The 17839-nt window shown below is 39.4% G+C and overlaps 1 pseudogene; it reads left to right on the top strand.

The window, feature by feature from the left end:
- The first annotated feature begins 16547 nt into the window (after positions 1 to 16547).
- On the top strand, positions 16548 to 17269 carry LOC119045145 (small nuclear ribonucleoprotein-associated protein N-like; annotated as a pseudogene).
- Positions 17270 to 17839: the final 570 nt, after the last annotated feature.

Here is a 17839-nt window from a genome sequence, read left to right as displayed (position 1 = left end):
TTAATCATTGAGTTTTGAGAGATCTTATATATTCTAGATATCAGCCCTCTATTAGATGTCTCTCAATCTGTAGCTTGTCTTTTTACCTGCTTTCTAAGAGCTTTGGCAGAGAAAAGTTTATCTTATATTTTAAAGGCATCTTTCTGAGGAATGAAAGTAATTATTACACTAATTTTTTAACTTTTTTGTTTTTTAATGCTCATCTGAAATTATGCTTTTTTATTGCAGAGAGAGAGGGAGAAGAGAGAGAAACATTAACTGGTTGCCTCCCAAATGCACCCTGACCAAGGATTGAACCAGCAACATTTTGGTGCACAAAATGATACTCCAACCAAGTCACCCTGCCAGGCCTGTGCTAATTATTTTCTTGTCCCAATTAACATTTCTGTTTGCAGTATTCTTTGTTTCTTTTTATGATCTGTACCTAAGAATAGAGTGAATGCCTTTTCTTTAAGGGAGATTATTGAGGAAATAGTTTTTGAAGACAATGAGAAATTTCTTTGAGTGGATTTAACATGCTGCCTCAGCTTTAGCAGAGCTAACCATAAAGATTCTCCTGGTCCAGAAAGAGAAAATGGACATGATTCAAGCAGAGAACACATGCTAGTGGCTGAGACACTTGGGCGCTGGTTGGTGTCATTAGTATAGAGAGAAGAAAATTCATTGTGGAGTAACACAAGATCCAACAGAGTGTTCAGGGACAGAAGAAATCTGGTAGTGAGCAAACAACTGGGAAAGGGCTGATTGTCTAGACACTGAGAAGTCCAGAACCTCAGTCCATCAATAGCCATTACTATGAGAGGAAACCTGGTTCCAGGGAAGCAGGAGGGCAAGCCAGTCCCTGCTGGAACACTTAACCCGCTCTGGATGTGGGGCTGTATGTTTGCAGAGAGTTTAATTAATCTATTCAGATTTAGATTTCAACTTCCTAATCTCCTAATCTAGATTCAGAATTGCTAAAAATATCATATTAGGTGTTTTTAACTAAAAATATTTTAACAAAGTCAAATTTGTAGTATAATCTTTACCATACACTCTATGAAAATGTAAACACATACACTGTATATCTAGATGATTTTACCACTTCTGGGCTGCATTCACAACATAAATTAGATAAAATATGTGAAGGTTATTTTACAATGACTTCCTCATTCTTTAAGAAGCTATTTAGAAATGTGTCAGTCTGTCTTATAGTCACACCCACAACTTTCCATTTTCTTTCTCAATGCTAAGACTGACCTCTAGTGTTCCTTTCTTTTAAGAAATAGTTAACTGTCTGGTTGCGAGTAGGTATTTGGATAGGGATTGCTTTGGAGGTCAATTCCACAGACATTTGTGGCATACTTACCATGTGCTGTTCCCCGATGATGAAATTCTGCCTGATTCTAGAACTGCTTCAAACAGTGCCAGTCATTTCCAATGGCCTCTGTTTGATACACATTATCAAACTGAAAGACAATGTTATGGAACTAAGAGTGCAAAGCAAGAGCTGGTATATCACCAAGTCAAATCACAAAGTAAAAGAAAATCTGGACCATCCCATTCACATATTTAAAATAGCTATTTCCTGAACTGTTCACTCTTACAAACCATTCTATTCAGGGATCAGTTTCCAACAAAAAAGAGTTTCAAAGATATCATTTCTAAAAGATATCAAACATTTAGTATCATGGATGGCAGTTTTTCAAGAGACTAGTCTAACAAGTTTTTAAGTCTTTTATTAGAGAAGATTTCAAACCCTTGCAGAATTGGAGAGAATGGCACACTAAACCTCCCTGTGCTTGACACCCAGCTTCAACTGTTATCATGGTTCCGCTGATCGAATTTCATTGTAGTTCCCTCTTTTACTCCAGACCCCTCTGTTTCAAGTGATATTTTAATCAGTTTAATGAATTGCCATATTTTAAACATTAAAATCCATCTTTCAATGCTTAAAACCTTTAAAACACCATCCCAATGTACTGAAGCCTATTTGACTGAGAGGAAATAGAGTTAAAGCAGATTTGAGGCCAGTAAAAGGAAGAAGCTGTAAAGCTGATATAAAAGTTAGTGTTTAGCTAACTACTAGCTATTATTAAGGCCAAAAAAATGATGCCATCAAAAGACAGATAGACATAATAAAAGAGATAGACATATGGAGAGATGGAGAGAGGGAAGATGGAAGAGAAAGAAGAGGGAATGAGGGAGGTCTAAAGAATGAACAGAGCCCTGCCCTGTGTGGCTCAGTCAGTTGGTTGGGTGTTGCCCTGCAAAGTGAAAGGTCACTGGTTTGATTCTTGGTGGGGTGCAGGGCATGGACAGGAGGCAACTAATTGATGGTTCTCTCTCATGCCCATGTTGCTCTCTTTCTTTTTCTCCCTCCCTTCCCCTCTCTCTTAAAAAAAAAGTTGAAAACAAGAATGAACAGAAAAATATTTTTTACAGTCGTTTCCTCCAAGACACCTTTCCTAATAGAAATAATCATTATTTTTCTCTGCTTGCTTTTTATTATTCCATTCTGATTTATTTCAGATAAAATCATGCAAAGGTTTATTTTCTACAATCATTATATGCCTCTGGAGGGCTAGAATTATGTCTTCTCTCTGTGTATTGCCTTCTTCCCTTGGGTGGTTCCAACAACCTTCTTAAATGTCTCCCTGTGTCTATGTTGACCCTTACTATTTTTCAGATAGCAGTCAGGCAGATCCTGTGAGAACCTGATGTGGACCACATCAGTCCTTTCTTCAAACCCTACAAAGGCTTCCCATTTCACTCAGAGTAAAGCTCAGGTCCTTGTGATGGCCTCAAGCCATCAGGTATCCTCTGCCACAGGGCCTTTGCACATCCTGTTTTCCTGCCACATACATTCTTCTGCCAAATACCCACTTGCTCAATTCACTCAGCATTTTCAAGTTTTTGCTCAAATGTTTTTTTTAACTTCCCTTATCTAGCACTTCTCACCCTTCCCTCAACTACTGTACTTTACTACATAGCAATTATCACCAGTCTTTCTACCCCATTGGAATTTATACTCTGTGAATAGAACCTGTCTTTACTGCCTTGCTTAGAACTTTCAGACAACAGATATTCCAGAAGGATCCATGTAACAAATATTAAATGAATTGTGTCTTACACAGTGTGATGTATATAGTAGGCATACTATAAATGTTTGTTGAATGAGCCAATGAATGAATTCTGACCCAAAGTTATTCTGAATAACAAAACTGCCTGAGAAAGCAGGAGAGAAATACTCAAAAAATGAGGCCAAATGAAAGTAAATTTTAGAACCTAGAGCAAGGTGTTGGCTCCATCAACTCTGCAAAGTTAAGTAATAAACCTCCAGTATAAATCCTGAGAAATCAGTAAAATGTTCTACCTCGTTCTGTTCCAGTGTCCACTTCTAATGCTGAAAGTTGCATTCTATGATTTTCCTTAAAATTGTTCACGTACAAATCTGCCCCCAAACTGGCACACCCTCAAATGGATGTTTCAAAGCAGGCTTCTCCCTAACTAGATATTTTCTGTTTGTTTCTCCTGTTAAGTAGCAACAGACACTTTTTCATCTTGGTCACCTTGTGGCAATTGCCTTGGGAACAAAATAATAAGTGTAGAAATATCCAGGAAAAAACAGAAAGGCCCTTCCTAAGTGTGTGGTCAGTATTGCTTTAATTCTTCCTTGTATTCTGCACAAAGCCAAAGCCCTGTGAACTATTAAATTACCATGGGGATTTCCTCTGGGCTCCTTGCCCCAGCTGGTCTCAGGATGTTCTCAGAAAAAGGCAGCTTGGGTAATGTTCTCTGAACACCTGTCACCTGCTGCATACAATAATCTACATAGAATGTGAATGCAAAGGCCTGTAATCAATTATGCAATGATCATATTGTCTCAGGCCTCATTTTTAAAAGAGCAAGTTGAACATTCACTTTGCAGGCACATCAGAACACAGAAGAAAAGAAAGGGTGCAAGAGATGGTGGCCGGCTTTGTACTTCCAGGCTCAGTTAAATGAATCTGGGAAAATGGAGTTGATCAGTGGGTGGAAGAAAGATCTGTGTGATGCTACAGGCAGGGGCTCTGGGCAAGGCTTATGATAGCAAATGCTCTGAAATGGGTGTGCAAGTCTGTACATAAGTGTGCATTCAGTGAGCAGCTTTTTGTCTTCTGATGTTATACCAAGACATGTAGACTCTTGGTATTAGAACCCTGGCTTACCTTCTGCACTGTATTTACTTAATGCCATGCATTTCCAGTGTAACTAGTCCTGTTGCACAGGACTGAGGGGACATAGAACTTCCATGGGAAAAGTCCTGGGAAAAGGGGTACACAAGTTGGTCCCCCTGCATCATAGAAGTCAATACTTGCACAAAGTCTATTTTCAACTCACCAGTATGTGCACACCTGACCTGTGATTTCAAGAAGGACTAAAACCAATATTATAGATATTCAGAAAGCAGGCCTCCAGAGGGATAATTCTGGAGCTGGTGGTGTTTCAGGTCTGGGAGCAAACATCATGACAGAGGGCAGTGTCTGTTGAGAATTTTCAAACAATAATACAACTGACTGAAAGCCAGCCTGCTTTTAATTGTCAGTCTGCACAGGCAACTCTCAGTAGTGTCAGTTGACCCCAATTGCATGCTCCTCTGGTTGTGTGGGAGGGGTTTTCTTTTTAATTGAGGGCTTGCTATAGCGAGCTATAGTTATGCTAAACCCTTTATGTGCTTTTCTCATTTAATCCTCCCACCAATTTATAAGGAAGGTACTCTCATTTTCCTGACTTTGTAAATAAAGTACTAAGAATTGAAGACTCTCTTGCTTGGGGCACACAGACAGTGGTGGATAATCTGAATCCCAGGTCCCTCTGAGGTAATTCTGCTAACCCCATGCTCTGTTGCCTTTGCATCTAGATCTCACGCACAGACCAGGCTGAAAGCTAACCCTACATTCCACACCCAAATGGCGGCAGGGAGGTGGCACTGGTGATTTGGACATAAGAGGTGCTTAACAAATATTTGTTTAGTAAGTGAATGCATGAAGAAATTATACTGGATAAAAACTCTGGTGGCTTCACAGAGTTACCAGTTTCCAGAGAGCTTCGTGTTCAAGCAGGATAGAATCTTCTTCATTTTTCCATCAGTTGGGGGTTGCCACAGTGCTAAGGGTTTAGAACACAGGTGGCAAACACAAGGCCCAAAGGCTGAATCTGGTCCTCCATCTTGTTTTATCTGGTCTGGCACCTTGTTTCTACCTGGTGGCAGCTCTGAGCTTTCGCTTAACTGTTAAGGACTAATTACATTTATACAGTCTTAAAATTACATTCGGCCCTTTGAAGGCAACCTTGAGGCTGATGTGGCCCCCAGTGAAAATGAGTTTGACATCTTTGGTTTAGAAAGTGAAGACTGACCTGTTTCCTGTCCCTGTCACTTTCCTTTCTAGGGGGGATGCTTATTCCAATGGATATTCAATGTTGGAAATGAGCTGGACCAGGAAACACTAATGCCTTTGCAAGGTTCATCTGAAAATACCTTATTTTAGCTTATAAACACATCAAATGGAAGTCCCAAAACTGAGGTAGCTTCTAAAGGTTCGATGTAGGCACTGCAGCCATCAGGAATGGGGTTCTCAGTCACACTACCTGCAAATCTGACCTAATATGCAACAAGGTTGATGCTCCCTGTTCTCCCTTTGGACAGCCTAATTTGGAGACTTTCCTGGTCTTTAAACTGGAGATTGCCTACCGATGTTGTATGTCCTATATCTGTTTAGTACACATGTTTGGCCTGAAGTGGTCCAAAATTTTTAGAATTAATTGATACTTTAAAGAATAGGAAGAGGGCATGAAAACTTGCATTTCTGACTTCTCCTGAAACATTAGAAGAGCTGGATATACACCTACACAGCAGCACTGGCTGAGCCTACTACTGGCTAACTCCTGTGGACAAGAGATGTGTCTGTCGTTTCCATGGGTCCTGCCATGTCCTCTCATTGACTCAACTCACTTCATTCATTTTTGTCACCTCTCTGCACCTGAGCTTGTGATCCTTGCTCCAGATTTGCACTATTCTAGCCATTAACCACCTGTGATTAGTTAATTTGTGATTAAATTAATTAAATTTGAATAAGACTTAAAATTTAGCTCTGTCACACTAGCTACTCTTCAAGTGACCCTTAGCCACATGTGGTTAATGGTTCCCATCTTGGACAACACAGGTTAGAAACTCCCATCATTAAGTGAAGTCTGTGAGACAATACTGCTCTAGACATGAACTATTTCAGCCTTGGCTGGCACTGCTTACCCAACAGAATTTAGACCCAACAGATTTTACACCCTGAAAAAACCCATTGTGGTAAGAGCAGAAAGAAGGGAGGGGGGAGAAAGAGGAGGAGCAGAAACCATTTTAGACTGTTACTCTCTGTCAAGCACTATAGTAAGGACATTCCATGAATTGTCTCATTTAGTTATTTCAACAGTCCTATGACATAAGAGAGATTATAACTTTCCCTGTTTCTAAAGATGAGAAAACAGGGGCTTAGAAGCTAATTAAATTGGCAAAGGTCACATCACTAATGTATGGTAGAGCCAGGGCTTAAACCAAGGTGTGTTTGGACTAGAATTCATGTACCTAATGATCACTCAATGCAGAGTCCCTAGAAATGGATCCATATCTCTATTAGCAGTGATCTCACTGAAAAGCTAGGGGAAGGAGTGTGGTACTGTTGGTCCTCTGGGATCTTGCTGAAGCCTACACCAAATTAGGACAATTAGATAACTTCTATTTTTGGCCAATCCAAATGCATACATCAATTAAAAACTAGAAAATGTTCTTTTAATATTGACATTTATTTTTCCATTTTTTTTAGTAGTTTCATTTCTGCTTCCTTCCCCCTTGATTTGAGAATTCATAGCTGCCAGTTATTAGCTGGTTTTAAATATTGATAGCTACTTCATGATTTATTAAGAAGAGAATTTATTTTCCCATTCAAATTAAAATGATATTTTGCTTCTTAACAAGAGTTGATTATTGCCCTGGCTGGGTAGCTCAGTTGGCTAGAGTATCATTTCAATATGCCAAAGTTACAGGTTCGATCCCAGGTCAGGGCACATAGAAGAAGCAACCAAATAAATGCATAAAAAAGTAGAACAAGTTGATGTTTCTCTCTCCCCTCCCCTCTCACAAATAAATAAAAAAATAAAACAATAAAAATATAAGGGCTTATTATTAAATGTGTTGTTCCATTCTTATTAAGAAGCATCATTTACACAAATCAGCACTTATTTAATGACACTACATGACCAGAATAGGCAAAAAATAAATAAATACACATTTTAGCTTTTGCCTACTATGTGGTAATAGGAATTACTGATCACTTGGAAAGAGGGAAGATGTAGACTAACTAATTTCATTATGGGTAAGAATTTTGATATATTTTAATGTTTGTGGACAAAATAACTATCATGGTACAGGTACACAAACATGTTTTTGTTGCTTTCCTGTGTATGTATTAAAAATTCTTCTATATGATTTTTCCTGCTTTATTTGCAACTTTTTACTCCTTGATAGTACTTTTGTTTACTAGCATTATTTTTCTTTTTTTGTATATTTTATTGATTATGCTATTACAGTTATACAAATTCCCCTCCCTTTTGCCAGCTTCACCTACTACTACTCCTCTTCCCTCCAGCAAGCTGCCCCCTTAGTTCATGTCCATGAGTCATGCATGTAAGATTTTTGGCTTATCCATTTCCTATGCTATTCTTAACACCCCCTGTCTACCCCCCTTTCTTTCATTCCAATTTATGTTTCTTAGTCCCTGCACCATTTCCCCCATTCTCCCCTTCCCCCCTCCGGGTGATAGCCCTCCAAATGATTTCCATACCTATGGTTCTGTTCCTGTTTGGGTTGTTTGCTTAGTTTGGTTTTTTTTTTAGATTCAGTTGTTGATAGCTATGAATTTGTTGACTTTTTAATGTTCATGGTTTTGATCTTCTTTTTCTTAAATAAATCTTTTCATTAATTTTATGCAATAAAGGCTTAGTGATGATGAACTTTAGCTTTTACTTGTCTGGGAAGCACTTTATCTGCTCTTCTATTCTAAACAGAATAGCTTCATTGTACAGAGTAATCTAGGTTGTAGGTCCTTGCTTTTCATCACTTTGAATATTTCTTGCCAGTTCCTTCTTGCCTGTAAAGTTTCTTTTGAGAAATCAGGCTGACAGCCTAATGGGAACTCTTCTGTAGGTAACCATCTGCTTTTCCCTTGCTGCTTTTAAGATTCTCTCTTTATCTTTAATCTTTGGCATTTTAATTAGGACGTGTCTTGGTGTGGTCCTCTTTGGGAGCAGCTTGTTTTGAACTCTCTGTGCTTCCTGGACTTGTGTGTCTATTTCCTTCATTAAATTATAGAAGTTTTCTTTCATTATTTTTCAAAGAAGTTTTCAATTTTCTGTTCTTCCTCTTCTCTTTCTGGCACCGCTATTATTCAAATGTTGGCACATTTGGAGATGTCCTAGAGGTTACTAAGCCTCTCCTCATTTTTTTGAATTATTGTTTCTTTTTTAAAAAGACTTTTATTTATTTTTAGAGAGAGGGGAAGGGAGGGAGAAAGAGAGGGAGAGAAACATCAGTGTGTGGTTGCCTCTCACATGGCCCCCATTGGGGACCTGGCCTGCAACTCAGGCATGTGCCCTGACTGGGGATTGAACCAGTGACCCTTTGGTTCACAGCCCATGCTCAATCCACTGAGCTACACCAGCTAGGGCGAAGTCTTGTTTCTTCTTTCTGTTCTGGTCGAATGTTTATTTCTTCTTTATGTTTTAAATCATTGATTTGAATCCTGGCTTCCTTCCCTTTACTGTTGGTTCCCTGTAGATTTTTCTTTATTTCCCTTAGTATATCCTTTATTTCTTCCTTTATGATTTTGCCATACTCAGTGAGGCCTCTGAGCATTTGGATCACCAGTGTTTTGAATTCTGCACCTGATAAGTTGGCTATTTCCATTTGTTTAGTTCTTTTTCTGGGGTTTTGACCTACTTTTTAATTTGGGCCATATTTCTTTGCCTCTTCAATTGGAAGCCTCTTTGTGTTTGTTTCTGTGTATTAGGTAGAGCTACTTTTACTACTGGCCTTAATAGCGTGGACTGTTGTAGAAAAGATACCTGTAAATTGTGTGGGGAGGAGCCTTGGGTAAATGCCAGGGTAGAGCAACCTATTTCACAGCTGTGGCTCTGTGTGTGTGTGTGTCTGTGGGGGGGGGGGTGGTGGGAAACTCATACAGGTAACAATGCCACTGCCTGTCTTCTGGAGGTTTGACAGGCACTTGCCCCCTTTCTAGTCACTTCACTCACTTCCAGTATCTGCTCCCCTGGTGCTGAAATCCAGAACAGGTGGGTTTGCATATATTCTAAGTCCATGCAGACCCTTCACATGGAGAAAACCTGGCAGATTCTTGTGCTGCCTGACACAGCCCATTAAGTAGTGAATTGCAGCTGTTTCTTCCCCCACCCAAACCCCCACTGGTTTTACAGCCAGAGGCAACCAAGGATTTATTCTCCTGATGCTGGTTCCCTGAGCTGTGTGATCTGGCCGGGAGCTGGGATCACTCGCTCCTAAGATATCCCTCATAATTTTTATCCACCCCATGTGAATGTGGGGCTGTCCCTTCCACTGCTGCTACTTCCTCTCTGTACCACTCTGCCTCTCCCCCCATCTCTGTGACTCTGCCTTTCTTACATGTCTGGATGAATGTGGCTTCTTTGAATCCTTGGTTGTTGGACTTCCACACAGGTCAATTTTTTTATGATTCTGGGTGTTAGTTTTGATATATAGTTGTAATTCTTTCTATGATTGTGTGAGGAGACAAAGCATGTCTACCTATACCTCCATCTTCAGTAGCATTTTTTCACATGCATGTTTTGAAATTAGGATTTGCCTTTAAAGAATGCCATCTATAAAATTACATCAAGAGTTACATTAACTGATGAAGAGTGGAAAATTTTTCATCAGGTAAAATCATTCTTAAATGTAAAGGGAATACATTTATGTGGTTTGTGTCAAGTTTTTCATGTTCTATATTTGAAATTGTAGCTTTTGAAATTATAAACATTTATCAGAAATATTTTTGTGAGAGAATCTGCTCTTCCAGGGCCCATATTATCATTATCTTTGCTTGCCAATGAATAAGAATGCTTTCATCTAGAGGAATTTATGCATAGATTGGGTGGGAGAAACTTTCTTCAGGGTGATTTACATTTGACTGCCTAGAAGATGGGGGAAATCTTTTAAAATATACACGAGGTTTGATTCATAAAGTTTCTCATTTCAATTACACCACACATGATGCTGGTTCTCCTACAAATGCAATGACTGACATTTATCATACTTTCCATTTTTTGATGGAGCTTTAAAACACCTCTGCTTCACTGTTCAGATGCATGTTTGCCAACCAAATCTTTCACTAGTTTAGAAAGAGTTTTCTTAGGAGGAAAATATTTTACAAACACATTTTGATATTAAAATCGGAGAGGAAAATGGTTTCTCAGTGCAAATATACCCACTTAGTAGTCAGTGTTCAGCTGACCAATTTATTTATTTACTTTTTCAGTTGGCATTTGACAAGTAGCCATGATGTGCCCTCAATGTGCTCTATGCCAGTGCTTATCAAATTTAACGTACATATAAATCACCAGGGATAATTTTATGGTACATATTCTGGTTACGTAGAGCTTGGGTAGGGCCCAAGAATGTGCATTTTTATACCAGGTGAGGCCAATGTTACTGGTCCAGAAATCACACATTGAGTAGCAAAGCTCTTGGCATAGAAATACAGCCCTGCAGTGTGCTCTTGAACAACAGGAAAAGAGAGGAATAACTGAAAACATAAAAACAGTGGTGGGATTTCACTTTTGGTAATATTTGAGTAATTCTTATTTGACTAACCTTCCTGGAAATATCAACTGTAAACTCTGAACAAACCAAAGAAAACTACTGTCTAAAGGGATGCGAAAACAAGAAGAAAGCAGGTAATTGTAAGGGTGTTGACACTTGGTAAAAATGAGAATGAGACTTGATGCAGTTCCTATTTTTTATGGCTTTTAGCCTGAGGGCAGTCACTAGTCTGCTGTGTGACTCAACTCAAGCTCAGAGAGAAAACCCTGAAGTCTATGGGCTTACAAATCAGATGTCAGAGTTCAGGATGAGTGTAACAGTTTTGCCTTTGCCATTGTCCTTTTCTTCTTTCATTGATTACGTTAGAGTGAGAGTGAGGCTATTCTGGGCTCATGGCTGCAAGGGAGGGGTATGTTCCTTGGATGGCAGAGAAAAAGGTAATTCTTTTCAGAGCCTTGAGGGAAGGGACAACAATTCAAGGCCTCATCCACAGATATGGGAGACTACATGATCATTGAAGAGCAAGACCTTTACACCTTCAATCTATTAAATAATACTAGAGCTGAGAAAAGAGGAAAACTTTGAAGGGGAAATAATAGAATCTTGGAAATTGTGAGGCTTAACACTTTGTTCTTTTCCTATTACACTTTTAGTATACATATGCTTTAGTTATTCATTTTATATTGTATATTATCTGCCTTCTTTTAGAATTATGAAAGGGATTTTTGTTTTTTTTTTTCTGGTATATCTGAAGTGTCTGCCAAAATGCCTGCCACTTGATTGAGTCCTAATAAATAATGAACGCATTCTGAATCTCTTCATTTTCTTATCTGGGAGTGAGTGCAGGGGAAAAAGGACTGGCAGATAGGATGAAGCATGTGTGAGTAGAGGAGACCCAAACCCCTTTCCCGGCCAGGACATGGTATTGGCAGCATATTCTAAAAATGAAATGCAATGTCTAGGTGGGGAGTGTGTGATGTATCTGCATAGGGTTTCTGAGAATAATATCTGTGGCCTGAGAAGAACTGAGTGACAGAGGGCTTTATCCAAGAGTTTCCCATGTGTGGAGCAGAAGGAGCTAAATGACTGCCCTTGTGGGCAGCAACAGCCAGAACTGCAAGACCCAAGGAAACTTGTAGATGGGAAAAGGTATATTGTATGTCCATTTGTGCCTCTTATCTAAGCAGGAGGGTAAATAGATCAAAGGTTGAAACACACACAAAATGAACAGTTGAAAATTATATGCTCCCCTAACACTTGCCTTTACTAAAGGTTGGCAAACTTTTTCTGTAAATGTTCAGATACCTAATAGTTTAGACTTTTCAGGCCACATTTTGTCTCTGTTGCATGTTCTCTTTTTGTTGCTTTTTAAAACAGCCTTTTAAAGATGTCAAAAACATTCTAAGCTTTCAGGACATATGAGAACAGGCAGCCCAAAGGCTGTAGCTCACTGATTCCAGGAAAAAGGAAGGTTCTCTGATGACACATATGGTGGACATTAAAGCAGAAGGTGCTTGGGAAAAATAAGAAATTAAAATTTTTTACACATTGAATTTTTGAACTAAGGTTCTGATTATGTAGAGTAGTTTCAGGCTAAACAGGATATTATTATTCCTTGGCTCAAATGACCAAGAGGAAATACAGCCAGCTGCTTCTCTGGCTCTAAGTTAGCCCAAGGGAGGAACTATATCTTGTTTGACAGTCCCTTCAGGCCCCCCAAGCTATGGTAAAGTGTGGAACCATTAAGGACATTCCAGTTATTAACTGCTGTATGACAAATCACTCTAAACATAGTCTCAAAGCAACAACCATTCTATTATACTGCAGAAGTGCATGGGTCAGGAACTTGGGATGTTTTGGTGGGCTGGTTCTTCTGTTCTTCATGACATTGACTGAGGTCACTTCATGGTACTGGCTGATAGGCATGCTCGTTTGGAAGTCCATGCTGGTTTCAGTCTGTGTGCCTGGAAATGGGCTGGAAGGCTGAGCTTAGCTGGGACCTTGCAAGCAAGTCCTACATGTGGCTTCTCTAACATCGTCAAGGCTAGTTGGACTTTTTCATGGTGACTTAGAGCTCCAAGAATGAGTGTTCTGAGAGAGCATGAAGAGCTGCCAGTCTGTTCAGCCTGGTCCTTCAATCTGGCATAGCCAAACTTTCAAAGCAGTCACAGAACCCACCCAGGTACAAGAGAGAGGAACTTCTTCCATTTTATAGATACAAGAGTTATCAAACAACTTTGGCTATCTTTAATCTATCATCAAGTAAAATTTGCAATATTTTACCGAGAATAAGATCATGGTGAGTATAGTTTCATGGAATGACGTTCACCTTCCCCAGTGCTACCAAGGCATGGGGGAAATATCACCCTAACAAGAAATATACTTTTTGATTTCTTGGGAAACAAACCAAATACTTGTTATTCTATATTCTTTTGTAATTCTTGGTACCAAATGCCAGTGAGTAAAGGCAAGTAGAATTGATTCAGATTATGATAGAAATAGGAAATAAAAAGGTAAGAAAAAATAAAGAATTGGGAAGTAGGGTTATATTTCTATATAAGGAAGGCAGAACAAAGCAATTTATTTCAAAGAAGAGAGAAACTGAGATGTTCCTAGATAGAATGCAAAGATGGCAAACTCAGATTAGGAGATGAGCAGCAGTAGAAAGAAGCAGAAATAAAAAAATAATTTCAAAGTCATTGGAATATGGGAAAAGAAGGAATTAGGAAAAATATATGCTTGAAGATAAAGAAGAAAAAAAGATTAAACTTTAGTTCTAATGATTTTAATAGATGTTAGAATTCTTTGTAAGGAACTCAGAGAGTATGTGAGAGTAACTTACTACAAGACATACAACTAAAATTTGAGTAGTGTTCCTTTAGTATGACTTAGTAGAAAAACATGTTTAATTTTACATTAGTAGTAGTTATTGTTATTTTTTTATGCTTGAGAAAGAACAACACAGAAGCACCTAGGTTCCCAAGCCAATTTTAAAATACAAAACTACAAAAACAAAAGGACAACCCCCATCCCAGACATTCCACCATATTTTTAAAAAATAGTTTATATTCAGTATTATTCTGTATTAGTTTCAGGTGTATAGTACAGTGGTCAGGCAATCATATACTTTACAAAGTGGTCCTCCCACTATTTCCAGTACCCACCTGCCTCCATACATAGTTATTAAAATATTATTGACTGCATTCCCTCTGAGGTAATTTACATCCCAGTGACTATTCTGTAACTACCAATTTGGATTTCTTAATCTCTTCCCCATTTTCACTCAGCCCCCAAACTCTTCTCTTCTGGCAATCATCAATCTGTTTTCTGATCTTTGAGTCTTTTTCTATTTTCCACCAGTATTTTATTCTGCCTCCTACTTTCCTCACAAACTTCCCCTGCTGTGAAAAAAAATGAGAAAAATCTATTTTTTGTCTGCCCTACAGTTGCTTCTGCATTTCCTTGTAGGTGGAAGTGGTTTGTTCTCTGATGTTACAGAATATGCATTTGAGCAGTGAAGCCAGAGAAGCCTGTGACCAAAGGACTTTCCCTTGGAAACAGTGCCTAACAGAAACAGCAGGCCCAACACAATTAATCTTGGAGCAGCAGGGGTGAAGGGGGCAGCAGCTGGAGCAGCCCTAGAGAGGATAATACATAAGCAGACAGGCAGTGAGAAAGAAAATGTATCCTGATTTCAGAAGTCTGAAGAGATGGCCTGGGTTGGGAGTATATATTCATTTCATAACAACGCACCTCCTGAAATAATCATTGTACTTCTTCCTTATGTGCCCTTTCTCACCCCAATTTTCTCCCTTGCCTTACTCCGGTTCCCTGATCTTTTTACTCAGATCAATATTCAGAGCTCAGTGTTTAAAACCTATAGTAATCTGGGTTTTCACTTCAAATGTTGAGAGTTTGTGCCTTCTTTTTCAAAGAAGAGTGGAAACTACTACTGTCTACTGCAACCGAAGTTTTGTAGCTTAAAATATGACATGTCAAAGGCAAGAGAAGAAAGAAAAGGCAGTGAGTACACATGTGAAGAGAGGAGACTGGGTGTCATAGCAATAGCAATAAAAAAGAAACTCGATAGCTCCCCAAATAATCCACACATAAGTAATTTACTAAGAGGCAAACTGCAGCCCCAAAGGGTCAAAATAACTCCTGAAATTACAGAGAGAATAAATTTTTCAGCTGCAATACGCCTTGTTCTCCAGTATTCCAGTTGGATATTAGACTGAGGTTAAACCCAGATGGAAACCTATCTATTTAGTGGTAACAAAAATAGTTCAGTCTCACAGGACTGATTTTTGGGTGGCAGAGCTCTCAGTATGACAATGATGGCTTCTTTGAAAGACTCAGCTGTGAATTAGGCAGATGACTAAATCAGGCAAGGCCCTGTGAATATTGCTTACATATGACAGAACTTTCTTCATACAAAATACTGTATTTTTATAGGCATGGACTGATTTCATGATTCTTTATAAAGAATATTTTTGTAGGGTTTGCATAGTGTGTGTACTAGGATTTACATGAGTTTGTCATGATTAGGCAAGATGTAAGATATGGGGAGGGGAGGAGCTTTACACTACTAACATGAGAAAATATGTCATGGGCTTCAAAGAATTATAGAATGCTGGAGCTGGTAAAAAGAATCTTAGAGATTAGGAGGCTCAATCTAATTTTACTTAATACTAGAGATAGTTAATGATTTTACTAATCTCACACACCTAGTAAGTATTGGAGTCAAGACTTGAATCTGGGTCTTCCGACTCCAAATTAATTTATCTTAAATTGTTAATATTTTAGCTCCCATATTTCCATGGTATTGATTGCTTGTGTTGTATTAATTGGGGTAATTATAAAATTCTACAAAAGACAAACTCCAAAAACTCAGTGGTTCAGCAAACAAATTTATGTGAAGTCAAATGCAGGTAAGTGGGTACCTGTCTAGTGAACTGGAAAACCAGACTTTCTTCAACTTGAACCATTACCATATCAACAGGTGGTATTAAATCACCACATCAGCAAAAAAGAGAGTGAGGATTTTCACACCTACTAATAAGTACTTCCACCTGGAAATTTTATTATGCATTATTTCCACTCACATTTCATTGGCTAGAATTAATCATATGCCCCCATCTAAACCATGTACCCAGGAAGGAGACGAGAAATGAGCATGGATGAGCAGTTACTACCTCTTCCACACATGTACTCCTGGTTTTCAAAAATCACACAGTAAAGAAAAAATGAATCTGGTAGAGTGCAGTAGCCACCAGAAATGCCTGATGTTGTGGTCTTAGGAGTAGCCAGAGGCACTGTGGAGTGGACCAGAGACGGAACTCTTAAGCTGAGCTGACTGTACCAGAGGTGGATGTCCTGGTCAAGTGTAAGAGAACAGGTTCCCTGAGCACCAAAGAATGTTAGGTGTACCTGAGGTGATCTCAGCAGCAGCAAGCACCTGTGGTGGACTTCCATGTGGAACTGAGGCAGGCTTTCTTAGCTAAGACACTAAGAGGTGGTGAAAGCAGTCTTGGAATATCCCGGGATTCACGTACTACTTGAAGCTTTCCTCCCAGCTTGTATTGTTTGTAGCAGAACCTGCATAATATCTTTATTTGTAGCCTTCCCTTAGTTCTTAAGGATTCTGAAAGTTTACTGTGAACTTGGATTTGGTGAAACAACCATCATGTCTGTGGGAAAGAGCAGCAAGGTGCTGCAGTACATCCATTTTAGAATGAGGTGCCTCCTGCAAGACAGCTGGATCTTCATCGGCAGCTTTAAACCATTTGACAAGTATATGAAGGTCATCCTCTGTGATTGTAATGAGTTCAGGAAGATAAGCCAAAGAATGTGAAGCAGCCAGAACTTAAAGAAAAGTGGTCTGGGTTCCGGTGTTGCTCTGTGGCGAGAACTTAGTTTCCATGACTGTGGAGGGACCTCCCCCCCACAAAATATTGGCATTGCTCGAATGCCACTTGCAGAGCTGCAGGAGGTCCTGGGGTTGGCAGGGCTGCTGGTAGAGGAATACCAGCTGATGTTCTAATTCCATAGGCTCCTGCAAGATTAGCAAGTCCTGTCCAAGGGGTAGAGGGACCCTCCCAGCAGGTAATGATTCCAGAGGAACAAGGCACTGTCACAGCTGCTACAGTTGCTGCTATTGCCAGCATGGCTGGAGCCTCATTTCAGTACCCACTACGTCCAGGGACTACCTCTACACCTGTAAGCAGGTAACCCCCCATCTCCAGGCATTATGGCTCCTCCACCTGGTATGAGACCACCCTGCTTGAGGAACACCAATAGGCATCCTTCCTCTAGGAATGAGACCTCATCCACTAGGAATTAGAAGTTCACCCCTCTCCTCCAGCAGGAATGCATCCCCCAAGACCCTGGGATATTATTGACCCTTAGTCACTTTTTTCCTGAAATGTGTCTGATGAAACTGTGTGGAGGATTATTAACAAACTTTTGTTCCCTTTTTGCTGCACTAATATTTGCTAATAAATGCATAGAGCAATTAAAAAATGTGTGGAAGCATTCTGGGTGATTAGAAGATAAAAATTAGACAAACACTCTCCACTAAATTCTTATTGAAGTATGAAGCCCTCACAAGAAGTACTGAGGACTAACAGATTTATCTTTTTTAATACACTCTAAACACCAAGTCAGAGCTCACAAACATTATGATCCAAAATATTGGCCACCCACTTTGTCTAAAATTTTATGGACCACCACTCCAAACTGGATCTCTCTCTATCCAGGTCATTTTGTGGCTTAGTTGGTCCCATGTTAGGGGGAGTTTTGTCTCCTATAAAATGGATACAAATATTTGTGAAGTTCATGGACAGCTGCTCTAAAGCTAGACTAGAGTCAGTCCCTGTAGGGCATGTGCTTTGCTGACACATGGCATGTCCTATTCACATGGTCCAGTGAGCCCCTCAAGACCATCTAGAAAAACTGCAAAGTCAAAGTTAGCCATGA

This window comes from Artibeus jamaicensis, unplaced genomic scaffold, assembly GCF_021234435.1.
Source record: "Artibeus jamaicensis isolate MK-2021 breed Jamaican fruit bat unplaced genomic scaffold, CSHL_Jam_final contig_3105, whole genome shotgun sequence".
In the NCBI taxonomy this organism is placed as follows: domain Eukaryota; kingdom Metazoa; phylum Chordata; class Mammalia; order Chiroptera; family Phyllostomidae; genus Artibeus; species Artibeus jamaicensis.
This window is presented reverse-complemented; position numbering and strand designations above follow the sequence as displayed.